The sequence below is a fragment of the Oratosquilla oratoria genome, chromosome 12 (genome assembly GCF_046742065.1).
Source record: "Oratosquilla oratoria isolate Oo_2021 chromosome 12, ASM4674206v1, whole genome shotgun sequence".
Lineage (NCBI taxonomy): Eukaryota > Metazoa > Arthropoda > Malacostraca > Stomatopoda > Squillidae > Oratosquilla > Oratosquilla oratoria.
Window position 1 is genome coordinate 39,601,386 of NC_134788.1, and position 16,053 is coordinate 39,617,438.

Genomic DNA, 16,053 nt, shown 5'->3' on the forward strand with positions numbered 1-16,053 from the left:
CACGCAAATTTCTTTAATTTTAGGTGGTTATTTTATTCATTCGTTCATACACATATACTCGTATACAGCCACCTAATCACACACAATAACAGGTCATAATGAGTAGTATAAATTTACACAAGAAATAACTGGTTGTACTTTAAAGGCAGCATTCACCCAAACAGAATAATGAAATGTATAATTTATGAAAAAAATAGATTTTAGAATATATCAAATACTTGGAATGCACAGAAAACCAAGATGTTCCAACAATAACATGAGGGAGAATCCAATATCAGCGTGATTTTTATTGAAAGGAAAAATTCGAATATTACAGAAATAGATAAGCATTGGATAATATATTAGAAAACAATATTATAATATTCAGGGAAATTATGGCAAAATTAGATACATAAATATGTCGACAGTTTGTGAGGACTGTGACGTACTGCTATTGAAACGTAGAGTCATCAAAGTAACTGTATGGTGTAATTGCAAAATACGCCGCCGAATTTCTTTAAATGTAGACCCCTACACAACATACCAGTTTATGGTAAGTTCTCCATCGAGATAAGATGTTTATGTATATGACAGTTACATTATACAGTAGGAAGGCTCGTTAAAACACTGTAATTCCCATGCTTCTTGTTGGTGTAATCCACCATTATGTAGTTACTCGTATCCAAAACCGGGTGGAATAATTCCCCTACGGCTACTACTAGTACTATTCCACGTAGACGATTAGTCTTTGGTGTCTGCCACTAATTACAAATAAGATTATTGCCCGGTATTAGGTCAATAAGGGTTTGATTCCATATTCCGCGTTCCAGAAAATTCGGAATGGAAGACCCTTGCTCCATATTTGTTGTTACGTCCTCGCGTTTAAAAAGTAATATATTTGCTCCTCGTATTTTGAGAGTATAAGGAATGGATGATCCTTCATATTTGAACATCATGTTGTAGCTGAATGCGTTTTTACAAGTTATTTTTCTCTTTTTGTACCAATATCTTGTTTTTCCTTTGCTCTCCAGTGTAAGGTTTCCTTCGAGAGTTGTTAAGCAAGCAAATGCTGCCCAAGGGAAGCTTGATCTGGCAAATGCTGCCTCAGGAGGATACATTTACGATTGATATATTTTCATAATTATTTGTCATGTGTTGTCACTAGTTGAGGCCTGTGGCATAGTCTAAGCAGTTTGGTTTGGTAAATATACATGTTTACTGATTCATTGTTAATTAATACAAGAAGGTTGCAACAATTATACCAAAGAACACAGCAAAAGAGTAGAAAATATTCAATACAGAAGAGTTGTACAAAGGAAATACACAATGGAATAACACATGAATTAACATCAGGATTGATTACCAACACAAAAACCATTTGTAATGTATGTCCACATATATTTGTAAAATTGATCTAGCAACCCAAACTGTTTGAAAGATAAATTAACAGAGATATCAACAAATAGTAATAGAGTTGCAAGATAGGGATCAGATTGTGTTTTACACTAAGTGCCGTTGGAATGTCATGGGGTATCGCTGAAATTATTTCATATCAAACCACTGTGTGATTCAGTCTAGGCCAGTTACTGGCATAATTTGTGAATGACACCTCCGTCTATGTGGACATGTAACATGTTTCCACATGTTGATTTGACTCGCGGGACGCTCACAGAATTCATGGCAGGGGGCAAGGTAATTGAATCTGTCGAGAGTTGCTTGGGTAAATTTTTAGAAATGCACACCTATGCAATATAGCAATAGAAAATTAATTATTAATTTTGTAAATTGTAATACATCAATGTAATATGCAATTTTCTATGCGAAAATTGTTAAAAAGTTGCTAAAACAAAATTATTAATAAACAAAGTTGTGGCAGTTGAATGATACACCATGTTTGTTTTGATAGATGCTGAGGTCAAAGAAATGAAAGGATAGATTTTTCTATTCTAACCTAGCATAACCTAACCTACCTAGCCTAACCTATATTTAGTAATTCGGTACCTCAAATTCTAAAGATCATCCAGGTCATCATCACGGATGCTGACATCCTGTTTATTAATGTACCTCGGGCAATTAACAGACGTCGGCAGAACCCCGTGTTCTCTCAAAAAGTCCAAGGAAGCCCTATTGTCTTTGTAAGAGCGCTTATTAACATCACCTGGAGTTGGAGAATGCCCAGTGCACAACATGAAAACCATCGTCTAACAGACAGTGACTGGACTGGACAGACATGGCATGTAGACCGTATCCTAGCGGCTTCATTCTATAGTAGATTTGCTTGTAGCAAGGTCATTTCTGTCAAGAAAATCGCATATTACTTTCATGTATTATAATTTACAAAATTAATATTTAATATTCTATTGCTATATCGCATAGATGTGCACAACTAAAATAATACCGTTGTTTGGAATGGGAAGGGTGACTGCATGGGAACTTGTTTGGAGAGACCGTGAGAACTGGTACTGGCATGTGAGTGAAACAGCACGCTTCATGCCATATGTCCCCGATTCATTATGGTTGATGAACAGTGGTCACATAAAATGATTGGAATAGCTTTGCCGCTCCCCCATGAAAATTCTATTATTTCTTCCTCTTACTCCTCTGCTGCTTCCCCCCTCCTCCTCTTCCTCCTCTCCCTCTCCCTCCTTCCAGCTAATGACAAAGTGTTGTTTTAAGTGTGACTGTCGCTGGCTAATAAATAAAGAGGAACAATTTATGGTAATTGGTTCCTTAATGGTGTTGTTCTTCTTTATCTTCTTCCTCTTCCATCAGGGCAGGGAGGGGGTAGTTCATGTACATAAACATTTTGAACTCATTTAGTGAGTGAATGGCAGTATGTTTGTATGTTGTTATGATTATTATTTTCTTATTATGCTCTTCAAGTAAAATGGGTACTTTGTTGGCAATTAGTATCACCTTGGTTCTTGTACTAAGCCCATTTGTACGGAAGGGTTGAAGAGTGCCTCTCCGATCAGAAAATGTCTTCCAAATAGATGAGAACCAGTGCTACGGAAGAGGAACAGTATCAGAGGTGATTTGATAGTCGTGCATTATAACTTGCAGTGGCTAAGGTGCATGAGGATGCATATCTTTAGTTTTCAGCTGACAACATGAATTATTTTCAACATGCCGTACTTGAAATTTAAGTAATATGTTGGTCATCACGATATACAAATGATAGGTTAACTCGTTGATCTTAATGTGAGTTTACAGTGGCTGTAGAATCTTCGCCTGTTTCTGTTCAATAATGCTACTTACTACTATCAAATCTAATTTTGTCTCATTCTAAGGACAGTACATTACAGGGTTATAGGTTTCTTTGGTCGTTGCTGTATGAGCTAATATGCAATCACAACTGTGCTGCCTCAATTAACCTTTGACATCCCACATCAAAACGACAAATGGTGATTGAGATGAATGTAGTGGATGAATTTACCTTTAACAAAATGGACCACATTTATTGTGAATTTGGTAAAATATATTTGAATAACATACAGCTTCCCTACTTTAATTTGTGCAACATTTTATGCCTTATTTTGTGTTGACATGAGATGATATGTTGATTGGGTTCCTCCCTCCCTGACTGTGGTGCCCTTACCCAGTGACGTGGAAAGCTAACCAGCAACACGAAGAACAATAAATGCGCTAAGAGGGAATGCTGTATGAACAAGACTGACGTACCAAAATCAAGCCATAATGACAGGAAGATGGGATAGACTATTCAGCTTCCAGTAGATGATTTATACCTTTAATATTGCCTGTTGCTCAGATATCTAAGTGAAAGTGGTTGAAAAGAAAGGCTGTAGCACCGCAACTGTTGTCTTTCGTGTGAAATCGTGATGAGGTATTGTATACAAATGGGTGGGAACGTGTTGAGGTATAGTATACAGAACCTTTAGTTACATTTGGTACTTTTGTGTCCTCGTTTTACTCAAGGCAGAGAACCCTCCTGAATGTCGCATCAGACTGTGCGACCCATAGTTTCGGAACTTTTATCACCTTGCGGAACAAGCTCGTCATGTGCTTCTGAACAAAACTCCATGTGGAGATTATGAGAGACTTGGCATCAGTGCAGTGTTTACCAAGCCAGAAGTAGTTAATGCGAAGTTTAATGCCGCCTTGTTTTGAAAATTTCAACGTCTGATTTTTGAAGAAGGCCGCAGGGAAGAATTGAGAAGCTTTTCCCTGGGATGCAGCCGTTTTTAACCATCAATTGATAGTCTTCCATGTAAGTAGCGACTTCTGCATTTATGTACAACTAAGGCTTTTGTAACACTATAACTCAGACACAATAGTAATTGACTAAAAGTTGGCGTGTCAGAAGTAAAATTGGAGTCTTAGTGCATTGGCCAATTTGAGAAGTAAACGGAGTGGGCGACAATAGTAACTGTTGCATTGAGTTTCTTTGACTGAGAACCGCAACCTCGTAATTGTTGACAGTCATTCTCAGGCCCAACCGTAAATCTCTCCAGTAAGAGACGTTCTGTTGTCTGTGTTGTATTGTTCCATCTTACACTCGCCCCCTTCCAGACGACAACACAAGATCTCTTTGTGGCTTACGGGCTGAACCGGTGGCTGAGACCCATTTCCTAGATGCCAAGAATCCTCTGCAAGAATGAACTGGGGTAGTGGATTGGTTGATATAACGTCAGTGTGGATGCTGTGTCTTTACTGTCAATTGGTAGGAAGATATTGAATATGGTCACTGGTTGGCAGTGTTCCTAATGTGAAAGAAATGGAGGCTAGTGGAAGCTGATAGAAATACATATAACAAAGGCTCTTTCTCCCTTACAAAGGGGGTAGCCAAAAAAACAGTCATAAAATCCACTCCCACTCATACCATCCCTACATGCCGTTTACCTCCCCACCCTCTTACCTTGGCTCCTCCTGGATGACAGGGCATCTCTGCAAAGGCCAATAGAAGTAATAGTGATAATTGTCTCCTCAGGCTGGGGGCATAATCGGAAATGTGCATGACTTGCACGTGTTTAGTTGTGGTTTGAATCCTGTGCATCTGTCTGGTTCCCAGCAGTGACTGTTACGCTTCCCCAAAAGTCCAAGTGTGTAGGACAGAGACGATGGGCTTGGCTGTGGTTACACACCACCTCGTGGTGTAGGCTCCTCGCCATGCTTTGTCCTCTAGAAACCCCTAAGCCCAATGTAGTTGGCAATGGTCCTAGAGCCTTCCCTCAGGGGAGAAATAAATGTTGGATGTGTTATTCCAAGAGCCGTCCCTCAGGAAAGAATAGAATTTTGGACGTGGTGTTCGAATGCAGGACTGCTTCAGTGTCCTGTGCTAGTAGGAGGATGGGAATAGCCACTTGTCGTCAGCTCTGCATGCATGAAAAACTGGAGGAAATACAGTTTAGGGTAGTGGTTCTTAACCTTGTTCAGTGTTCTTAGTACCCCTTGATATCTCAGAAAATATTTCAAACCCCATCCAATACAAATACAATTCAATCATATGAAAAGGATAAGTGATACAAACCTATTTTGCTTTCTTGTTTTAAATATAGAGTACCATGCACTGGCTATCATATCTCGTACCCCCAGTGGCAAGGCTCTGATTGGGGACTCTCAGAGTTTTGGGGAAAGTGGAGTTGTCCCTTAGTTGCCATTACTCCCAGGTCCGCTCTGACCTGGAGTGGAGTGGCAGTACCTGGGAAGGGTCCCTGCTGCCTTGTAGGGAAGGAAGCCTCTTTAGGACAAGGCTAGAAGAAGGGAAACTCCATCATAAAACCTAGCCGATGCAGTCAGCTATGAGAGCAGCCCACAAAAGGTGGGCCCTGGTCAGGTGCTGCACCTGGCCCCATCTGTCACATGTTACAGTTATTTTACCTGTGACACTGATGAAGTTTAGCAAGAGGGAGTAGCACAGGGCCTGCGTAACCCCAGTGCTGCTATACAACTGTGCAGGATTTCTACTCTTCTGCAACACATACACAGCAGAAGACAAATGAGATCCATTGACACGACGGCTCAGTCCATTATCATCACCCCAGGTTAAGATCCCCTGGCTTTGGGGATGGAGAACCTGGGCGTTCAGATGGAGGTAATGGGGTTGATGGGTTTTGGAGACCACCATCAGAAGAGAGCTGCTATGACTTCTGTCCCACAGTACCCCTATTTGCGGGTACAGTAGAAATCTCGGGTCTGGTCGGGAGACAGAATGCCGGCCCCTTGAGACTGCATCTCCAGATGGCAACAAAGGTATTGATAAGATTTGAAGACTTGTTCATGCAGTGCTACTCAGGAAGGCTTCCGTTATTGTTCCCTGCTAAACGGGTGCAATACACAAGTGCATCGGTTTTCAATAAGCACTCTTTCAAATAGTTCCCCCAGTTGTTGAAATATGAATTTAATGCATTAAACTGAATGCAGCGAGCAACATTAGATCAGTCAATTCATCTGCTACTCCTGGTTACCCTTACTGGAGACATATAGCTCCGACGTATCTGGCGAGAGCCACCGGATTGGCCTATGTGATACGCAAGGAAGAGATATTGTGTTGTTGCTTAGGTATGACGAGAGTGGCATGAGGTATTCTATGTTCTCTATGGGGCGATTGCATCTGGGGGGCAATGTGGCATGGCCAGACCAGTTTACTGTTGGTACAATTTTGGTGACGGCCTGAATGGAATTGTGTTAACCCATTCAACTCCGATGACAAGACATCTTGTCATCGGAGTTGAATGGGTTAATGTTAATCTTGTTTGCTCTGGGGACGGTCTTTCAGAAAGGTTAATCTCTGTTGGGGGTTTGAATTAAAGTTCTTGTTACAGTGAGATGCAGTGTTGAATGTAATTCTAATTACAGATGGTATTCCAGTATCTCTGCTATGGGAGGAAATAAGCTGCTTGAGGACGTACACCCATCAATCCTGTACGCTCTGGAAACGCGTTGATGGAGAACCTGTTGTTGGTCAAGAAGGGTAGCTCCTTTGTGATAAAAGGAAATTAGTCTGGTATGACTTTAATTATTCTCTTAACTGCTAGATATTGTAAAAATTGGTATACAGTAATATTTATTATGGTTATTCCCTGTGTATATATTGTTTTGGTTTTTGCATTATTAAAATTTTTGCACGTATCACTTCCAAGCTTCATAAAACATATAACTAGCAGTAGTAGTGGTATAGCAAGTATTTCATTTTACTTTTATGCAATTTTCCTTGCCAATTTGCAAACTATTTTCAGGCAAATATTCATGAATACTGTATTGTGCATACTTGTTTTTGTTTTCCTAATTCTAATTGTTTAATGTCTTAATCACGAGGAACCCACAGTCAGAATAAAAGGAAACTTTGAAGAAAGTATAACTTCAAAATTTTGACTAATAGCTATAGCCCTTTTCAGGAAAGTGAAGAGGGCTATAGCTGTTAGCTGAAATAGAAGTTATACTTTCTTCTAAGTTTCCTTTACTGTGGGTTTTTTTGTGATAATTAACAAATGTTCCACTACATTTTGTCCAAGTGGTTTGATATTGTGTGTAATACATTTATACCTTACTTCCAGGTGTTGAAGAGCTGTTTACAGGAGACTAGGAGCACAGTTGAGGAAAATACTGAAGGTGAGGGGAACTTAAGTTTTTGTTTCATGAACCATATTGAAAATTGATATACAAGAATACCTCACTATACAACTGAGTTTTTGTTCCCAGCTGACTGGTCACAATGCGAATGTTCGTATATTGAAGCGGGTTTTACGTGTACGTAAATACAGGGGAGGGTTGTGTTCATGGACCCTGTCAACCCCCCCCCCCCTCTCAATTTTTGCCTCCTCATGGGGGCTTTCACATATATGCACCCAACGTTTGTTTTACCTACTTTATAGCACTTGGTCGTATAGTGAGCTATTCCTGTATTTGATTTATTGATGTTTATTTTTCTGTTGGGGGCATGGGGTCAACAATGGGTACCAGTAAGTGGTGGTTGTCAGAGGAACCTCGGAGATCTTCCTGAGAGGGATTTCCGAGAGAACCGTCTTCCTACTGTTTACCTTTGTCTGGAGGTGCTGTCACCTCAAGGGTTTCACACGTGATCTCCAAACCTGTTTCTCCGTTACCTAGACTCTTATTTCCTCCGCTTTTTCACTTCGGGAGAACTGACAACCACTTGTTCCAACCTCCTAGTACTATGTGCTAGTGATCTAAATACATTCTCAGACTAAGATGGTGTAGACAATAGTCCTTAACCACTTCGGTACAATGCCGATCATGCTGGCGTCATGAGTTGCGGGTGTTGGGTTATCGTGCACTTGGCACTAGGGGCGAGGTGTGAGGTGGTGATACCAGATTGTGGATTTCTCTCTCTCTCTCTCTCTCTCTCTCTCTCTCTCTCTCTCTCTCTCTCTCTCTCTCTCTCTCTCTCTCTCTCTCTCTCTCTCTCTCTCTCTCTCTCTCCCTCCCTCTCTCTCTTCCCCCCTTTCCTCGCCATACACAGAGAGAGGGAAAGACATAATTGATCATAAGGATACTCTTGATCATGCCCCAACTTCATTTTATGAACTATTTTTTTTTTTTATTTTATAAAGGGATAGAGATTTTACTAAACAGGCTTGATTGTGTTTTGTGTGGTTTGTCAACCACAACTGGTGAAAGAGAATGAGGAAACTGCCCGTGCAGGGCTGGTGCAATGGAACCTGTGTGTGTTGCACTTCAGTACGAGTCAAATTCTCACGCGCAGCATCAGCTGCCATATGTACAATGCATCACACAACATGCATTATAATATATAAACTTGCTCCTGTATTATTTGTTCTCTTTTACTCTTGAGTAGTGATAAACACAGAAAATGTGATCAAACCAGTTCACACTATCTGGGGGGTAACTCATGGACAACTACAAAAAATATATACAGTGAGACCTCTCATTAACGGATGTTAATTAGCTGTGTTTGCAGTGTTTTTGCTGTGTTTGCAGTGTTTTTGGTGCTGTTGTTTAGTGCCTGCAATCACTATGCCACCCAAAAACCACTCCAAATTAATGGATTATTCACATCAACGGACACTGTTACCCCTCTTTTAGTCCATTAATGAGAGGTAGTACTGTATATCTAATCAAGATGCCGACACCAGCATCCTTGTGTACCCACTCGTGTCTCATGACGCTTACGTAGACGTCGTCGTGCCAAAGTGGTTAAAAGGTGATATAGCCCAAACCAACAATACACAAGTCCACATCGAAATATAATAATTGGAACTGTACATGAATTTGATTTTAGATATGTTAGAAAATTAGAAAAATTGGCTACCTTCCATGTAAGGGGAGGAAAAAAAGCCTTTGGTAATATGTCGGTATGTGTAGAAAAATTGGCTACCTCCCATGTAAGGGGGGAAAAGCCTTTGGTAATATGTTGGTATATGTAGAAAAATTGGCTACCTCCCATGTAAGGGGGGAAAAGCCTTTGGTAATATGTTGGTATATGTAGAAAAATTGGCTACCTCCCATGTAAGGGGGAAAAAACCTTTGGTAATATGTTGGTATATGTAGAAAAATTGGCTACCTCCCGTGTAAGGGCAGGAAAAGCCTTTGGTAATATTACAAACAAAAGGATTACAAAGGCAGAGCATGCTGACAGGAGACTTTTTGGTCCATATCTAGGTTGGATGCAAAAAAAAATCATAGTAATAAAAACTATAATAATGTAAATAACAAATAAAATAGATAGATGCATAGGTATAGTTAAATGATAAACAAAACAGGTAAATAGTAAATAATAATAAATTGACATGTAACTAATAATAAATGAAAATCAAACAGGCAAATGATAACAAAACAAAGATAATATAAAAACTATAATCATTACAGCATCTTGCTTAGGTGTTTATCTAAATGATTCTTAAAGCTTTGAACTGAACTACATTGCACTACCTGTGGAGGAGGTTTATTCCATTCATTAACTACACGGTTGGCAAAGTTGTTTCTACCTACTTCCAAATTGAAACTATTTCCAGACAGTTTGAGATCATTATTTCTTGTCTGATTCTCATTCAGTGTGAAAATTTTGTCACTCGATGTCAATTCCCTTTAGAATTTTAAAGACCTGTATCAAGTCACCTCTGAGTCTACGCTTTTTTAGGGAAAACAGATTCACATGTTTTAGTTGATTTTTGTATGATTTGTTTTTTATATTTGGAATCAGTTTTGTGGCTCGCCGTTGTACTTTTTTCAGTCAATGTCTTTAATGAGATTCGGTGACCATGTTGGTATATGTAGAGAAATTGGCTACCTCCTATGTCAGAGGGGGGGGGGGGGAGTCTTTGGTATATGTAGAAAAAAATTTCACCTCCCATGTACATACATATACCAAGGCTTTTTCCCCCTTACAAGGGAGGTAGCCAAAAAGGAAAAGGCATAAAATCATTCCCACCCATTCAATCCCTGAATACACTCCACACCCCTCCACCCTCCCTCTCATCTTAGCACCTCCCGGATGACGGGTCATCCCTGCACCTTGTCCACTGCCCTGGGTCAGAAGCAGTGTTACAAAACACAGCACATCCACAGCAAGGCCACTTCATTAAAACGGCGACCCCCCCCCCCTTTCCGTACCCCCATGCATAAAAGGAGAAGATGGGGAGAAATCCTTTCAGGCTGCCTCAAATTTTGCTCACACATACTACCTCACCCCCCATCCCTTATCTCCCGTGTAAGGGGGAAAAATCCTTTTGATATATGTAGAAAATTAGAGACTAGGACCCAATAAGTGTTGCTCCTTTATGCTACAATTAGGTAAATGTATACACAGAGCCGGTGTAGCCCTTTCCTGTTAGAGTATATACACACAAACTGTTCTTCCCTTGAACAAATTCTTTCTTGTTTCCACTCGTCCCCATGCTTGGCAGAAAAGAGTACATCCTCAACCCAAGTGTTTTTTTTTCTTCTGAAGTTTTCCATCAAGTAGGGGGCTTGCCATGCAGTAAAATAGGCTCCAATGCCAATCCCTGGACCAACTTAGCAACCAAATCCAGTAGCTGCTCGTAATCCCAAAACAAAAGAATTACGGAAAATGACACTAGAAGGCATAACTGAATGGAAGTGTCGCTATTGACAAATCAGTGATAGACCCATCATTCTATGTCAGTGTCATTAATTAGAGGTCTTCCTAATGCACTGGACCCTCTTATGCCTTTACTTTTTGTAGGAATGTCCCCTTTGGGACTACAGGTAGCAGGATTCCTAGTCCTGTCCCCGACTGCACTGTATGGGGCAGAAACATAGAACATAAGAGAGGAGGAGTTTGAATGTGTTTGAGATGAAATGCCTGAGAAGTATGATATGGGTTACTAGGCTGGATAGAGTGAGAAATGAGGAGGTGAAGAGGAGTTGGGAGATAGGATTGATGAAAGAATATTGGGATGGTTTGGACACATGGAAAGAAAGATTAGTAAAAGAGGTGGAAGGAGTGAACATGAGGGGGCGACCAAGGATGAGATGGATGGATGGAGAAAAAGGGGCATTGGGAAAGAGGGGAATGTCTGTTGAGGAAGGACAGTAGAGGACAGAAGATAGGGGTGAATGGAGAATGGTTTTGTATGGATGATACTGTGATGCATGAGGGGGAGTGGGTGAGGGCATATGTGTGAGAAATAAATTGACACAGCCCAAAGGGATTTCACCTTGTCTTCTTTTCTGCATGATGGGACGGAGAGGGGGGGTTGCCAAATAAAGGAAGCAGCCTTGCTATAGATGTGCTGTGTCTTGCGACATTGCTTCTGACCCAGGGCAGTGGACAATATGCAGGGATGACCCGTCATCCAGGAGGTGCCAAGATAAAAGGGAGGGAAGAGGGTAGAGTGGAGTGGAGTATGTAGGGGATGGAATGGGTGGGAGTGGTTTCTATGCCCCCCCCCCCTCCCTTTTTTTTTTCTACCTCCCAAGTAAGGGGGAAAGAGGGTTTGGTATATATATGTTATAATGCACTAGCAAAGGAGCATTTACGTGTATACCTACGGCCTTTTCCTTCCTCGTGAGTTGGGCCTAGACTGAAAGCGTAGGTTAGCTTTTTTATGCACATGTTCCTCCTATCAAAGATAACGTCTTTTCTGTTTTAGTTATTATACAGGCCTTGTTTACAATTTCAGAGATCAGTGATATGATGAATGTGGCATAGTGTCCACAACACATGGTGCATTACCTACGACTACACATATATATATATGTATATATACATATATATTATGTACATAATCAAGAAATAAGTAGCACATCAGAAATAGAATCACTCTTGTTATCATACTCTTTGTTACTCTTGTGTGCTTGTGATATATAGTTGATACAGATACGGTGGAGTTGACCGTAATTACAGCCGATGTGGTTGAAGAGAAAGAGTAAAATATCTCCAAACGGCAAAAACATTTAGGTGTTCCCTTTGCGATTATACATTTGTGAAGGCAAGTTACCTGAAAAGACGCATCAGTTCTACACAGGTACGAAGCCATACAAATGTTCATTTTGTGATAAAGCATTTATTAATCCAAGGAATGGTACTGTTCACGTGCATGCACATGCAGGTGAGAAACCATACAATTGTTCATTCTGTAATACTACTTTTGCTTCATTAGGACATTAGATGAACATACACATGGGAGAGGCTATATATGTGTACATATTGTGATGCCGCATTTTCTCATCCGTTATCTCTGAAGCACCATCTTGTGTTACGTACGTACACACATATACTAACAGTTTTTTTCCTCCTTTTCATCCCTAAATACTCCACTCCCATTCACCATCCCTCCCTCCCTCTTTTCATGGCTCCTCTAGGATCATGGCTCATCCCTGCACCTTGCCCACTGCCCTGGGCCAGAAGCAATGCAACAAGACACAACACATCTACAGCAAGGCCATTTCATTTAATTATTGACACCCCCCCCCCTTTCTGTCTGTCCCCTCATGCAGAAAACAAGGTGTAGGTTTTGATACCTTTGTAGTTTTGTAGAGGTAAATTGAGACCAATTTTGATGTCTGAAATATCTGGCAAGATCAATTTATTGTCGAAGGTCAATACATTGTAGTGCACACTTCCATGTGGGTAATAAAAAGATTACCAATGCAAATATAGTCTTGTATGTGTATGTACATAGGCTTGATTATTATAAAAAAATAGGTCATAACAAATATGATGAACATAGTTTTATATGGAGTAATTTGATGATGAGGGTGAAATACAATTTTTACAATAACATTGGCAGAGTAAAGACATTGGAATTTGGAAACTGAATATGTGGGAAACTTAACCACTTCACTACGGGACTTAAATCTCGATGGCAGCAGCCAACGCCAGCCGTACAACGTGTCATAATAATACTCGCATCATAAAATATAGTCACGGCTTATATCGATCGTTCTCTCTTTCACCCGTGAATTTTGAAAACCACAGAGAATGGGATTAAGAGCAGATTAGGGAGAATGTAAAAACACAGGGGCGACTACAATAAATATAATCAAGACGCTGATATGGCAGCGTCGCGAATCCACTTGCTCCTCATGATGCCTACGTGTGCGGCACCGTATGGAAGGGGTTAACCTCTTCAGTCCGGGGCACATTGCATGTCTGGCAGCATTAGCTGCCCGACGTGCAATGTTGCGTCATAATAATCGCATAAAAAATAAAGTCAGTGCTCAATCGTTCGTTCTCTTTCACCCGTGAATTTTGATAACCATAGAAAATATGATGAAGCCAGTTTAGAGAGAATGGAGGTTACGTAGGTACGACTACAATAAATATAATCAAGACGCCAACGTCGGCATCATCACGTACCCACTTGCTCCTCATGATGCCTATGTAGGCGTCACCGTATGGAAGTGGTTAAGAACAGAAAATGGAGGTATTGACATATTACAAAGGAGAGAAATCCCTTCAGGCTGCACTCGAGTGAAAAACCTTGCACAAATCTTCAGTGTGATCCAGAGTTCTCTAAGAAAGCTAGTCTGAGGCAGAACATTTGGAACACACACAGGTGGAATAATGCATGTTTGTTCAGTGTGCGAGTCTGAATTAAACAAACCATGCCATCTAAAGTGGTACTTAATGATCCATTCAGTCTGTGGTACACCATTTGCGAGGGAAAATAATTCGGACACACACAGGCAAATTACTTACACATGTTCAGAGTGTGACTGGACATTTGCCGAGCCAAGTCACCAGAAGATACATCTGGACGCATACAGGTCAAAAATCCCATAAATGTTCATTGTCTAATGGAGCATTTATCCAAGCAGATACCTTGAAAAAACATTACGATACACACAGCTGAAACCCACAAATTTTCTTTGTTTGATATGACATTGACCCATGTTGGGCACCTAAACACTATCAAATGTATTAGAGTATAAATTGTTGAAGATCAGATTGCAAATTCAATATAGGTGCATTGAAATAGGAATTGATATAAAAATCCTGGTTTAAAGGTGTTCAGGCCTATTTTTCCCATTCAGTTCCAATCCGTCTGGGGTATTGGCTACGTGTTATTGTGGGGATAACAGTTGCTCAGTAGCTGCAGCTGATACTTTGGGGCCTATATGGGGCACCCCTACAGACCAGATGTGGTAGAGAAAATCTCTATTCATAGGGAAATGATGCTACTTTATTATACTGCAACAGTCCCCCACTCTTAAAAGTGTCCTATACCACTTCTTTAAATGCTTATTTCCTTTTTTGTTGAACCTTGTGGTGAAGGAGAAGGAATACTGCCACCAAGTGTTCCCAGTTGAGATGGAAAAGGCAACAAAAAAGGGATGGGGATAGGACTAGACATACTACTCTCTGTAGCCCAAAGGAGACATTCCTAAAAAAAGAAGCAAAGGCATAAGAGGGTCCGGAAGTTAGCCAACCAGAACTCTAAGGTTTAGATCTTTTAATGTGCATGGATGTGGTACAAATGAGAGTAAAAGGGAAGAGATATGTTTGTGAGAAGAAATATGGATGTGTTGGCATTGAGTGAAATTAAGTTGAAAGGAATGGGCAAGTTTGAATTTGGGAGGGTGTTGGGGGTGAAGAGAGGACAATGGAGAGAAGGGATGGCTATACTAGTAAGTGAAGAGATAGGTAAACATGTGTTGGAGTGGAAGGAAGTTTCTTAAATGTTATTGTGGACGAAGGTGAAACTGTAAAGGGAGATGTGGTATTTGTAAGTGCATATGGGCCTGGTAGTGACAAGAATGTAGGTGAAATGGAGGCTTGTTAGATTTAAATGAGTGCATAGAAGGTTTAGGGAGAAATGCCAATATAGTGATATTGGGAGATCTCAATGCTAGGGTAGGAGATGAACCATGGGTGGAGTTTCAGGAAAAAATTGTAGTGGAGAGATGATGATGTGTCTAGAAACAGTCAAACATAAATACACATAGGAAAGGGTGGTGGATGGGTGGTACAGCAATGGTGGACTGGCTAGTGAGGTTGTTTAATATTTGTTTAAAAGAGGGTAGAGTACTGGAGGAGTGCCTGTGAAGTTCTGCTTTACAAGGGAAAAGGGGACAAGTGCGAGTGTAGTGGTTTCAGACGGATCAGTTTGTTGAGTGTAATTGGGAAGGCTTATGTGAGGGTTTTGATGGAGAGGATTAGAAGAGGAATAGTGTGAGTTTAGGACAGGTAGGAGCTGCATAGATCAGGTTTTTGTAGTAATGCAGATATGTGAAAGCTTTAGGAAAAGGTAAGGATGTTTTTTGGGCCTTTATGGATTTGAAAAAGGCTTATGACATGGTGGACAGGGAGGCATTGCAAATATCTGGGATAGAAGGAAAGCTGTTTAGAGCAGTCAAATTTTTTTTACAAGAGTGAGCCTGTGTGAGAACTGAAAATGTAGATATTGAGTGGTTTGAGGTAAAGGTAGGACTTCACCAGGGATGTGTTATCTCACCTTGGCTATTCAGTTTATATGTGGGATGGTGCAAAGGTAATGGGCATGGGATTGGACATGGTTAGCGACAATGGAGAAAAGTGGGAGATAAGCCAGTTGTTTGCAGATGACACTGCACTTGTAGCAGGATCAGAGGAAGGATGAAAGATGTTAGTGATGAAATTTGGGAAGGTATGCAGAAGGAAGTTGAAGATAAATGTGGGTAAAAGTAAGA

At 40.5% G+C, this 16,053-nt stretch overlaps 1 protein-coding gene across 21 annotated transcripts in view; it reads left to right on the forward strand.

The window, feature by feature from the left end:
- Positions 1 to 410: 410 nt before the first annotated feature.
- The window catches only part of LOC143031475 (uncharacterized), a 65,356-nt gene continuing 49,713 nt past the window's right edge, over positions 411 to 16,053 (forward strand). For 12 of the 21 annotated variants that reach the window (XM_076195378.1, XM_076195360.1, XM_076195362.1 and 9 more), the window contains exons 1-3: positions 418 to 532; positions 6,796 to 6,943; positions 7,494 to 7,548. The gene's annotated coding sequence lies outside the window, so the exon portion shown is untranslated. Of the gene's footprint in view, positions 533 to 3,915; positions 4,208 to 6,795; positions 6,944 to 7,493; positions 7,549 to 16,053 lie in introns of all 21 variants that reach the window. The other 9 variants (XM_076195373.1, XM_076195369.1, XM_076195371.1 and 6 more) reach the window with 5 other exon arrangements.